The sequence below is a fragment of the Oncorhynchus kisutch genome, linkage group LG11 (genome assembly GCF_002021735.2).
Source record: "Oncorhynchus kisutch isolate 150728-3 linkage group LG11, Okis_V2, whole genome shotgun sequence".
Lineage (NCBI taxonomy): Eukaryota > Metazoa > Chordata > Actinopteri > Salmoniformes > Salmonidae > Oncorhynchus > Oncorhynchus kisutch.
The window spans coordinates 1,334,764-1,347,893 of NC_034184.2; the positions used below are offsets into that span (position 1 = coordinate 1,334,764).

Sequence of the window (13,130 nt, forward strand, 5' to 3'; positions counted from 1 at the left end):
ATAGACAGTTACTGTATAGACCTCCTCCCTAATAGTTACTGTATAGACCTCCTCCCTAATAGTTACTGTGTAGACCTCCTCCCTAATAGTTACTGTATAGATCTCCTCCCTAATAGTTACTGTATAGACCTCCTCCCTAATAGATAGTTACTGTATAGACCTCCTCCCTAATAGATAGTTACTGTATAGACCTCCTCCCTAATAGATAGTTACTGTATAGATCTCCTCCCTAATAGATAGTTACTGTATAGACCTCCTCCCTAATAGATAGTTACTGTATTGACCTCCTCGCTAATAGATAGTTACTGTATAGACCTCCTCCCCAATAGATAGTTACTGTATAGACCTCCTCCCTAATAGATAGTTACTGTATAGACCTCCTCCCTAATAGATAGTTACTCTATAGATCTCCTCCCTAATAGATAGTTATTGTATTAACCTCCTCCCTAATAGATAGTTAATGTATAGACCTCCTCCCTAATAGATAGTTACTGTATAGACCTCCTCCCTAATAGACAGTTAATGTATTGACCTCCTCGCTAATAGATAGGTACTGTATAAACACCTTCCCAAATAGATCAATCAGTCAATCAAATGTATTTGCAAAGCCCTTTTTACATCAGCAGATGTCACAAAGTGCTTATACAGAAACACAGCATTAAAAGCCCCAAACAGCAAGCAGTGCAGATGTAGAATCACGGTGGCTTGGAAAAACTCCTTCGAAAGTTAGGGTCCTAGGAGGAAACCTAGAGAGGAACCAAGCGCTGATGTGTGGCCAGACGTCTTTTGGCCGTGCACGGTAGATCACTTGTTACTTAGCCTTAATAGCTCAGATTTCATTGCACTCGTTTAATACCTAGCTAGCTAGCCATGCTAGCTCAGCTTCAGATCAATAAAGTGCTAATCATAGGCTAGATAAAGCCCAGATTGTGCTGGCTCTGGATACAAGTGCCAGCAGAATCAGCTGGTGAGTGAGGAAATAGTGTGTTTGTCTCAAATGACAACCTATTTCCTAATATAGGGCACCACATTTGACTAGAGCCCTATGGGGATGGGGTGGCATTTGGGATGTAACCCTGAAATCCTGCACCGTACCTCAAGCTTCCAGCTGCAGGTTTTATCGATTTCCATCAAGAGTGGCTGGTCACTTGGCCCCCATCATTTTCTTCTCTCCCTCTCTCCTTTTTTCTTTATCATTCCATTACCCCTTCCCCTTTCTCTCCCATCTTGCTTTCTCTCCACACCCCTCTCTCCCCATCTCGCTTTCTCTCCAGTCCCCCCTCTCTCCCCCATCCATATCTCTCTCTTTCTTTCTCATGACTAACTGTGGTCTGTGGAGAATAAGAGATGCAACTATAACACTCCTCTGGTCTGTTGGGATACATTAGAGAGTGTGTGTGTGTGTGCGAGTGTGTGCGAGTGTGTGCGCGTGTGTGCGTGTGTGTGTGTGTGTGTGTGTGTGTGTGGAGATAAAACCAGACTGCACAGCTGAGGGATGGCCACACACTCTCATTATTGTTGATTTGTCCTAAATTGAAACAACAAATTGATACATTTTTCTGAATCAATATAATTTGTGGCATTGACCTTTGAGGCTGCTAAGTCACTTCTATTTTCCCCCTTCAGGCTTTTGTGGTTTCTTTCTGGTTTACTGCTTCTTTGTTTGTTTAGCAGTTGTCTAGAAAGGGAGTATCAGACTGTGATACCAGCTTGATGCAGCCAGAAGCAGCAATGCAATTAAGGTTGTGAAACTCTTTAGTAATTGAAAAAAAAACAGACAAAACAAACAATGACAAAATAAATAAATAGCAAAGAAATTCAACAGACCTAAGCAGGTGGACCAGGTATATATATCAGGTAGAGCAGGTATATATCAAATCAAATCAAAGTTTATTTGTCACGTGCGCTGAGTAGACCAATAGTGCAAAAAAAGGTATTAGGTGAACAATTGGTAGGTAAAGAACTAAAACAACAGTAAAAAAACAGGCTATATACGGTACCGAGGCTATAAATGTATTGAGGCTACATACAGACACCGGTTAGTCAGGCTTAATGAGGTAGTATGTACATGTAGATATGGTTTTAGTGACTATGCATATGAACAGAGAGTAGCGTAAAAGAGGGGTTGGTGGGTGGTGGGTGGGACACAATGAAGATAGCCCGGTTAGCCAATGGCAGGAGCAATGGTTGGTCGGCCCAATTGAGGTAGTATGTACATGAATGTATAGTTTAAATTACTACACATATATGATAAACAGAGATTAGCAGCAGCATAAAAAGAGGGGTTGGGGGAGAACACAATGCAAATAGTCTGGGTAACCATTTGATTATCTGTTCAGGAGTCTTATGGCTTGGGGGTAAAAACTGTTGAGAAGCCTTTTTGTCCTAGACTTGGCACTCCAGTACTGCTTGCCATGCGGTAGTAGAGAGAACAGTCTATGACTGGGCTGGCTAGGGCCTTCCTCTGACACCGACTGGTGTAGAGGTCCTGGATGGCAGGCAGCTTAGCCCCAGTGATGTACTGGGCCGTACGCACTACCCTCTGTAGTGCCTTGCGGACAGAGGCCGAGCAATTTCCGTACCAGGCAGTGATGCAACCGGTCAGGATGCTCTCGATGTTGCAGCTGTAGAAGCCTTTAAGGATCTCAGGACCCATGCCAAATCCTTTTAGTTTCCTGAGGGAGAATAGGCTTTGTCGTGCCCTCTTCACGACTGTCTTGGTGTGTTTGGACCAATCTAGTTTGTTGTTGATGTGGACACCAAGGAATTTGAAGCTCTCAACCTGCTCCACTACAGCCCCGTCGATGAGAATTGGGATGTGCTTGGTCCTCCTTTTTCTGTAGTCCACAATCATCTCCTTAGTCTTGGTTACGTTGAGGGATAGGTTGTTATTCTGGCACCACCCGGCCAGGTCTCGCACCTCCTCCCTATAGACTGTCTCGTCGTTTTCGGTGATCAGGTCTACCACTGTTGTGTCATCTGCAAACTTAATGTTGGTGTTGGAGTCGTGCCATGCCATGCAGTCGTGGGTGAACAGGGACTACAGGAAGGGACTGAGCATGCACCCCTGGGGAGCTCCAGTGTTGAGGATCAGCGTGGCAGACGTGTTGCTACCTACCCTCACCACCTTGGGGCGGCCTGTCAGGAAGTCCAGGATCCAGTTGCAGAGGGAGGTGTTTAGTCCCAGGATCCTTAGCTTAGTGATGAGCTTTGAGGGCACTATGGTGTTGAACGCTGAGCTGTAATCAATGGATATCATTCTCACAAAAGTGTTCCTTTTGTCCACGTGGGAAAGTGCTGTGTGGAGTGCAATAGAGATTGCATCATCTGTGGATCTGTTTGGGCGGTATGCAGCATGGAGTTGGTCTAGGGTTTCTGGGATAATGGTGTTGATGTGAGCCATTACCAACCTTTCAAAGCACTTCATGGCTACGGACGTGAGTGCTAAGGGTCTGTAGTCATTTAGGCAGGTTGCCTTTGTGTTCTTGGGCGCAGGGACTATGGTGGTCTGCTTGAAACATGTTAGTATTACAGGCTCAATCAGGGACATGTTGAAAATGTCAGTGAAGACACCAGCCAGTTGGTCAGCACATGCCCAGAGCACACGATCTGGTAATCCGTCTGGTCCCGCAGCCTTGTGTATGTTGACCTGTTTAAAAGTCTTACTCACATCGGCTATTGAGAGTATGATCACACAGTCGTCCGGAACAGCTGATGCTCTCATGCATGCCTCAGTGTTGCTTGCCTCGAAGCGAGCATAGAAGTGATTTAGCTCGTCCGGTACGCTTGTGTCACTGGGCAGCTCGTGGCTGTGCTTCCCTTTGTAGTCTGTAATAGTTTGCAAGCCCTGCCACATAAGACGAGCATCGGAGCCGGTGTAGTATGATTCAATCTTAGCCCTTTATTGAAGCTTTGCCTGTTTGATGGTTCGTCGCAGGGCATAGCAAGATTTCTTGTAAGCTTCCCGCACTTTGAAAGCAGCAGCTTTACCCTTTAGCTAAGTGCGAATGTCGTCTGTAATCCATGGCTTCTGGTTGGGGTATGTACATACAGTCACTGAGGGGATGACGTCCTTGATGCACTTATTGATAAAGACAGTGACTGATGTGGTGTATTCCTCAATGCCATCGGAAGAATCCCGGAACATGTTCCAGTCTGTGATAGCAAAACAGTCCTGTAGTTTAGTATCTGCTTCATCGGACCACTTTTTTATAGACCGAGTCACTGGTGCTTCCTGCTTTAATTTTTGCTTGTAAGCAGGAGTTGTGAGATAGAGTTGTGGTCGGATTTACCAAATGGAGGGCGAGGGAGAGCTTTGTACGCGTCTCTGTGTGTGGAGTACAGGTGATCTAGAATTGTTTTCCCTATGGTTGCACATTTAACATTAACTAGTCGGTTAGGACATCTACTTTGTGCATGACACAAGTACATTTTCCAACAATTGTTAACAGACAGATTATTTCACTTATAATACAGTGGTATCACAATTCCAGTGGGTCAGAAGTTTACATGCACTAAGTTGACTGTGCCTTTAAACAGCTTGGAAAATTCCAGAAAATGATGTCATGGCTTTAGAAGCTTCTGACGTCATTTGAGTAAATTTGAGGTGTACCTGTGGATGTATTCCAAGGCCTACCTTCAACCGCATTGCCCCTTTGCTTGACATCATGTGAAAATCAAAATAAATCAGTCAAGAAAAAATATATTGTAGACCTCTCAAGTCTGGTTCATCCTTGGGAGCAATTTCCAAACGCCTGAAGGTACCACGTTCATCTATAAAAACAATAGTATGCAAGTATAAACACCATGAGACCACGTAGCCGTCATACCGCTCAGGCAGGAGACGCCTTCTGTTTCCTCGAGATTAACGTACTTTGGTGTGAAATCAATCACAGAACAACAGCAAAGGACCTTGTGAAGATGCTGAATGAAACAGGTACAAAATTATCTATATCCACAGTAAAATGAGTCCTATATTGACATAACCTGAAAGGCCGTTCAGCAAGGAAGAAGCCACTGCTCCAAAACCGCCATAAAAAAGTCAGACTACGGTTTGCAACTGCACATGGGGACAAAGATTGTACTTTTTGGAGAAATGTCCTCTGGTCTGATGAAACAGAAATAGAACTGTTTGGTCATAATGACCATCGTTATATTTGGATGAAAAAGGGGGAGGCTTGCAAGCCGAAGAACACCCTCCCAACCGTAAAGCACGGGGGTGGCAGCATGTGGGGGTGCTTTGCTGCAATAGGGAATGGTGCACTTCACAAAATAGATGGCATCATGAGGATGGGAAATTATGTGGATATATTGAAGCAACATCTCAAGACAACAATTAGGAAGTTAGAACTTGGTCGCAGATGGGTCTTCCAAATGGACAATGACCCCAAGCATACTTCCAAAGTTGTGACAAAATGGCTTAAGGACAACAAACTCAAGGTATTGGAATGGCCAAATTTGTCTTCCAAATGGACAACGACCCCAAGCAAATTAAATCAAATGTATGTATATAACCCTTCTTACATCATCTGATATCTCAAAGTGCTGTACCGAAACCCAGCCTAAAAGCCCAAACAGCAAGCAATGCAGGTGTAGAAGCATAGAAAAGGCCAAAACCTAGGAATAGACCTAGAGAGAAACCAGGCAATGAGGGGTGGCCAGTCCTCTTCTGGCTGTGCCAGTTGGAGATTATAACAGAACATGGCCAAGATGTTCAAATGTTCATAAATGACCAGCATGGTCAAATAATAATAATCACAGAAGTTGTCCATTTGGTCCATTTGCAACAGATCAGCACCCCAGGAGTAAATGTCAGTTGGCTTTTCATAGCCGATCATTGAGAGTATCTCTACCGCTCCTGTTGTCTCTAGAGAGTTGAAAACAGCAGGTCTGGGACAGGTAGCACGTCCGCTGAACAGGTCAGGGTTCCATAGCCGCAGGCAGAACAGTTGAAACTGGAGCAGCAGGAGGGATCAGGAGACACAGGAGGGATCAGGGGACACAGGAGGGGTCAGGAGACACAAACAGGCATACTTCCAAAGTTGTGGCAAAATGGCTTAAGGACAAGAAAGTCAAGGTATTGGAGTGGCCATCACCAAGCTCCGACCTCAAGCCTATAGAAAATGGGTGGGCAGAACTGAAAATCGTGTGCGAGCAATGAGGCCTACAAACCTGATTCAGTTACACCAGCTCTGTCAGGAGGAATGGGCCAAAATTCACCCAAGTTATTGTGGGAAGCATGTGGAGGGCTACCAGAAACGTTTGATCCAAGTTAGCAACTTAAAGGCAATGCTACCAAATACTAATTGAGTGTATGTAAACTTCTGACCCACTGGGAATGTGGTGAAATAAATTAAATCTGAAATAAATCATTCCCTCTACAATTATTCTGACATTTCACATTCTTAAAATAAAGTGGTGATCCTAACTGACCTAAGACAGGTATTTTTTTACTAGGATTAAATGTCAGGAATTGTGAAAAACTGAGTTTATATGTTTTTGGCTAAGGTGTATGTAAACTTCCGATTTCAACCGTATTTCCAATAGAGCAGGTATATATCAGTTAGACCAGGTATATAATCAGGTAGACCAGGTATACATTGCATTTGGAAAGTTTTCAGACCCCTTGAATTTTTCCACATTTTGTTTTTACATTACAGCCTTATTCTAAAATGGATTAAATTGCCCCCCCCCCTCATCAATCTACACACAATACCTTGTAATGCCAAAGCAAAAACAGGTTTTTAGAAATTTTTGCAAAAAAAAAAAATACAAAAAAAATGGAAATATCACATGTACATAAGTATTCAGACCCTTTACTAAGTACTTTGTTGAAGCACCTTTGGCAGCGATTACAGCCTCGAGTCTTCTTGGGTATGTCGCTACAAGCTCGGCACACCTGTATTTGGGGAGTTTCTCCTGTTTCTCTCTGCAGATCCACTCAAGCTCTGTCAGGCTGGATGGAGATCGTCGCTGCACAACTATTTTCAGGTTTCTCCAGAGATGTTCAATCAGGTTCAATTTCTCCACTGATTTGGCAATGGTTAGGTGGGAGGATCAGTGTTGAGCTGTATGTGTTGACTGTATCGGAGCTGGTTAGATGAAATGAGCAATGGCTTAATTTCTAACAGATTTCCACATTGCTACTGATTGAATACATATGTTTATGAATGCAGTCTGTGTGTGGAAAGGTATTTTTACTTGTATTTAATATGGATCCCCATTAGCTGCTGCCATACTCATAAATACAATTAGTGATGAAGTCATTCTCTCCTCCACTTTCAGCCAGGAGAGATTGACATATATATTATTCATGTATTATTAGTATTAGCTCTCTGTGTATATCCAAGGGCCATCAGTGCTGCCCTGTTCTGAACAAAGTCCTTTTTTGTGGCGCTTGACCACACGACTGAACACTAGTCCAGGTGCGACAAACTAGGACTTCTCCCCATCCTAGCTACTGTTGTATCAATATGTTTTGACCTTGACAGTTTACAATCCAAGGTTACTCCAAGCAGTTTAGTCACCTCAAGCTCAATATCCACATTATTTATTACAAGATGTAGTTGAGGTTTAGGGTTCGGTGAATGTTTTGTCCCAAATGATTTGTCCCAAATTCAGTGTACAGGCTAAAGAAAAGCAATATTGTTGTTGATTAAATACAGATGCTCTATGCAAGGGAAGTGGCCATGTGATTTGAAGTAGTTGAAGAAGTGGAGAGGTAATGTTATGCTCCGGGTAGAGATCTGTACTGTATGCGTGTACTAGCTAGCGGTTTGACTATAATCATGTGCTCTACATGTCACTATGTCATGCAGCACATGTATTAGATGTTGTTTGCTCAGGACTGGGAGCTGGGTATTGTTGTGTGGTATTAACAGAACAATGGCTGTGGTATCGCTGCTTCATCAAAGGGATTCGGGAGGTTTATTCTCCTGCCTGGATTACTAGACAGCCAGCTGCGTAGATTTGGAATGGGCAGTTTTGTGTGTGTGTGTGTGTGTTGAACGGGTGGGGGGTTGATGTAAATGGTATCTGTCATAACATCAACCCTAGTTTGAATTGTTGTTAGCTAAAAGGTACTGCACTAAAGGAACACCCATACGATAGTAGCCTGTGTAGATTTGTGATGGATAGTGTCATGTCGTGTGTGATGGGGGTATTATGGTGATGTCTGTCATGAACCCTAGTTTGACAAGAGGTTGTTAGATGAAAGGCACTTGGCTAAACACTACAGCTGAGTCTTCGGGCTCTATTCAATTCCGTATCGCGGAGGTTCAGCGTTACAGCGTGACTGAAGTTTAGAGGCAACGTTCCCGCGTTAGCCGAGACTGCATTCACGGTAACTCCCTTTACATTTATATCAAGTCATCTGTAACGCTTCAGCAATCCAGACTGAATAAAGCCCTTCATATGTCTTATTCAGCTAGTATAGTTAACATGGATGTCACGCCCTGACCTTAGAGAGCTTTTTATGTCTCTATTTTGGTTTGCCCACCCAGACCCTCCCCTATAGGTTCAGGTTTTGCGGCCCGGAGTCCACACCTTTGGGGGGAGGGCGGGGTCTGTCACGCCCTGACCTTAGAGAGCTTTTTATGTCTCTATTTTGGTTTGGTCAGGGTGTGACAGACCCCGCCCTCCCAGGTCAGGGTGTGACAGACCCCGCCCTCCCAGGTCAGGGTGTGACAGACCCCGCCCTCCCAGGTCAGGGTGTGACAGACCCCGCCCTCCCAGGTCAGGGTGTGACAGACCCCGCCCTCCCAGGTCAGGGTGTGATTTGGGTGGGCATTCTATGTTCTTTTCTGTATGTTTTTGTATTTCTTTGTTTTGTCTGGGTATGGTTCTCAATCAGGGACAGCTGTCTATCGTTGTCTCTGATTGGGAAGCATACTTAGGTAGCTCCCCCCCCCCCTATCCTTTGTGGGTAGTTATTTTCTGTTTAGTGTTTTCTGCACCTGACAGGACTGTTTCGGTTTCGTTTAGTGTTCAGTTTAAATAAAAAGGATGAACACTTACCACGTTGCGCTTTGGTCCGATTCCTCTTCTTCAGACGATGACACCCGTTACAATGGAATACAGTATAAAGGTCATGTTCAACAGTTTGGGTCAGAAAATGAAACTACTGGTATGAATTAAGTATTTACAATTTAAGTTCAGTATGGAATTGACTGAAACCATGGTTTGAACATACATACTGTAGCTTGGCAGTATAGAAACATGATTTGAACGTACATAGCTTGGCAGAATAGAAACATGATTTGAACTACTTTAGTCATTGTCTGGATTATCTGTCTTGGTTTGTACTTATTGGCTGTTCCTAGACATTGTCCTAGGTTGCCATAGAGATTCCTTGACCCTACTTTTCTATTTCTTTGGATGTGTAGATTTTTAAGAGTGCATTAACCTACAGGGCTGGATGAACTCATTTTTATCAAAGTTAAATTACAGTAAAGCAGATTCCATTGGATGTGATTCTTATTTCAAAAAGTTAAGCATGTTTTAAAATGACTAAAATAAGAGGAAGGGAAACACTGGAAACATAATAATAAAACTGTGATAAAATCATTGGACAGATTGTGGATTGAAAACCATTTTATTAGAATGACATGTTCATCACAAAGATATCTGTTATCCTTGTCAAAATACAGTCACATTCTAACAATCCAAAGAACACTCTCTCACCCTGGTGAAATGTTTTCAATGCTAAGGTGTTCCTGTGGAATGATAACTAAGACACAGCTATAGAGGTATATCAGCAAACAGACCCTGCTTTTTGACATTTCTCCTCTCATCACTACTGTTGCCACATCACCATGCCAGTTCAATGCCTTTTGCCACCCCAGAATGCTTTTTGAATAGGCAGCGTGCTCATCATCAAGCTATCCTTTTGTGAACAAAGTGCCCAATATTCTAACAACTCAGACAGAGCTGTATATATAGCCTACCCTCATTGTACGTCCTCCGAGTACAGCACAATTGAAGAAATGCCAGACAAACATTTTCAACATTTCCTCTTATCATAACAAAATCACAAATCACATAATTGTGATTTTCTTCATTATTACATCATTTGCGTCCTATTTTGTTCATAAAATGCTGCTCCTCTCACATTTTGGTTGGTTGGTTGTGGTGCATGGTGTCTGATTTGGAAGGGGAGCTGATGTGCTGGTAAGTTTCTTGGTCAATAAATCGCTTGAATCGGGGCCTGAAACCATTGAGGAGAGGTAGGATGGATACTTGTTTCATCTGATGGCGCTAAGAGCTAGGCTGTTTGGCCTTATGTCCAACTTGTAGGTATACCTGCATGACGACACCATACTTCCAGATGAAGAAAGGACTCATTCTATAGTTATCACTTATACTGTAACATATCTTATATTACTTATATCTTATATTACGTATTTATACCACATATCTTATATTATATATATAATATTACTTATCTGACTTATCTTATATAACTCATATACTATATTATACTATATACAATTATACAATTTTCACCAAGATGGCATAGCAGTCAGACGTCCTTTGTCCTCGTCTGGTCGTGTCCCGTATATATATATATATATATTTACAACTTTCTTTGCATACCTTTTTAAATATATTTTTTTATTTTCCATAAACCCAACTTCAAAAACTCCTACAACCCGCCTCACCAATTTATATATATTATTTACCGCAAATCTGTAGCCAGAAGCTAGCCTGAAGCTAACCAGAAGCTAATCAGAAGCTAGCCAGAAGCTAGTTAGCTTCTTTACTGGCTAATCGTTAGTATTCAGCTAACCACGGTTTGTGGTCATCAGCTATCCTTTAGCTCGAAAATCTATCGCCAGTTTTGTACGGTGCGGCTCGGACCGGAACATACCGGACCTATTTTTCTCTCCATGTCCCCGGATTTCAACCGCAAGCTCTGGACATTTATACCTGGATCTTGCAGCTAGCTAGCTGCTATCCGTGTGACTATCGGCTTACGTCGATCCCGGAGCAAACATCAATTATTCCAGAGCTAGCCAGCTGAAGAGTTCCATCAGCCACTCCTGGGCTACAATCACCTATCCGGACCCGTTTTACTGCCAACGCGGAGCCCCACCGGGCCTTCACAACTGGACTACCGGCGTTATCTGCCCAAGGGAGTTATCCAGCTGGCTCCTCCGTCGCAACGTTACCTGAACGCCCATCTGCGGCCCGCTAATCGTTAGCTGTCTTATTGGCTGCTATCTGAATAGATCTATAGGACAATTTTTTTTCTTTTTTCATGGGCCTCGAAAACTATATCTTTTTTTTTGCGAATTGGATTGATCCCCTCTACCACACGGAACCCCACTAATCCTACCGACGGAAACACACAAGGTGGCTAAAAACAGACCGCCATGCTATGTCAGCTTGCTACCGATGGCTCGGATAGCTGTCTGAATCTCCGTGACCCCAACCAACCTCACTACTCACTGGACCCTTTTGATCTCTCGGCTAAGCATGCCTCTCCTTAATGTCAATATGCCTTGTCCATTGCTGTTCTGGTTAGTGTTTATTGGCTTATTTCACTGTAGAGCCTCTAGTCCTGCTCACAATACCTTATCCAACCTATTAGTTCCACCACCCACACATGCGATGACATCTCCTGGTTTCAATTATGTTTCTAGAGACAATATCTCTCTCATCATCACTCAATACCTAGGTTTACTTCCACTGTATTCACATCCTACCATACCTTTGTCTGTACATTATACAGTGCCTTGCGAAAGTATTCGGCCCCCTTGAACTTTGCGACCTTTTGCCACATTTCAGGCTTCAAACATAAAGATATAAAACTGTATTTTTTTGTCAAGAATCAACAACAAGTGGGACACAATCATGAAGTGGAACGACATTTATTGGATATTTCAAACTTTTTTAACAAATCAAAAACTGAAAAATTGGGCGTGCAAAATTATTCAGCCCCCTTAAGTTAATACTTTGTAGCGCCACCTTTTGCTGCGATTACAGCTGTAAGTCGCTTGGGGTATGTCTCTATCAGTTTTGCACATCGAGAGACTGACATCTTTTCCCATTCCTCCTTGCAAAACAGCTCGAGCTCAGTGAGGTTGGATGGAGAGCATTTGTGAACAGCAGTTTTCAGTTCTTTCCACAGATTTTCGATTGGATTCAGGTCTGGACTTTGACTTGGCCATTCTAACACCTGGATATGTTTATTTTTGAACCATTCCATTGTAGATTTTGCTTTATGTTTTGGATCATTGTCTTGTTGGAAGACAAATCTCTGTCCCAGTCTCAGGTCTTTTGCAGACTCCATCAGGTTTTCTTCCAGAATGGTCCTGTATTTGGCTCCATCCATCTTCCCATCAATTTTAACCATCTTCCCTGTCCCTGCTGAAGAAAAGCAGGCCCAAACCATGATGCTGCCACCACCATGTTTGACAGTGGGGATGGTGTGTTCGGGGTGATGAGCTGTGTTGCTTTTACGCCAAACATAACGTTTTGCATTGTTGCCAAAAAGTTAAATTTTGGTTTCATCTGACCAGAGCACCTTCTTCCACATGTTTGGTGTGTCTCCCAGGTGGCTTGTGGCAAACTTTAAACTACACTTTTTATGGATATCTTTAAGAAATGGCTTTCTTCTTGCCACTCATCCATAAAGGCCAGACTTGTGCAATATACGACTGATTGTTGTCCTATGGACAGTGTCTCCCAGCTCAGCTGTAGATGTCTGCAGTTCATCCAGAGTGATCATGGGCCTCTTGGCTGCATCTCTGATCAGTCTTCTCCTTGTATGAGCTGAAAGTTTAGAGGGACGGCCAGGTCTCGGTAGATTTGCAGTGGTCTGATACTCCTTCCATTTCAATATTATCGCTTGCACAGTGCTCCTTGGGATGTTTAAAGCTTGGGAAATCTTTTTGTATCCAAATCCGGCTTTAAACTTCTTCACAACAGTATCTCGGACCTGCCTCGTGTGTTCCTTGTTCTTCATGATGCTCTCTGTGCTTTTAACGGACCTCTGAGACTATCACAGTGCAGGTGCATTTATACGGAGACTTGATTACACACAGGTGGATTGTATTTATCATCATTAGTCATTTAGGTCAACATTGGATCATTCAGAGATCCTCACTGAACTTCTGGAGAGAGTTTGC

At 43.1% G+C, this 13,130-nt stretch overlaps 1 protein-coding gene across 8 annotated transcripts in view; it reads left to right on the top strand.

The window, feature by feature from the left end:
• Positions 1 to 13,130, top strand: part of LOC109888042 (neurexin-1a) — a 790,431-nt gene that overhangs the window by 32,819 nt on the left and 744,482 nt on the right. The gene's annotated exons all lie outside the window — the stretch shown is intronic.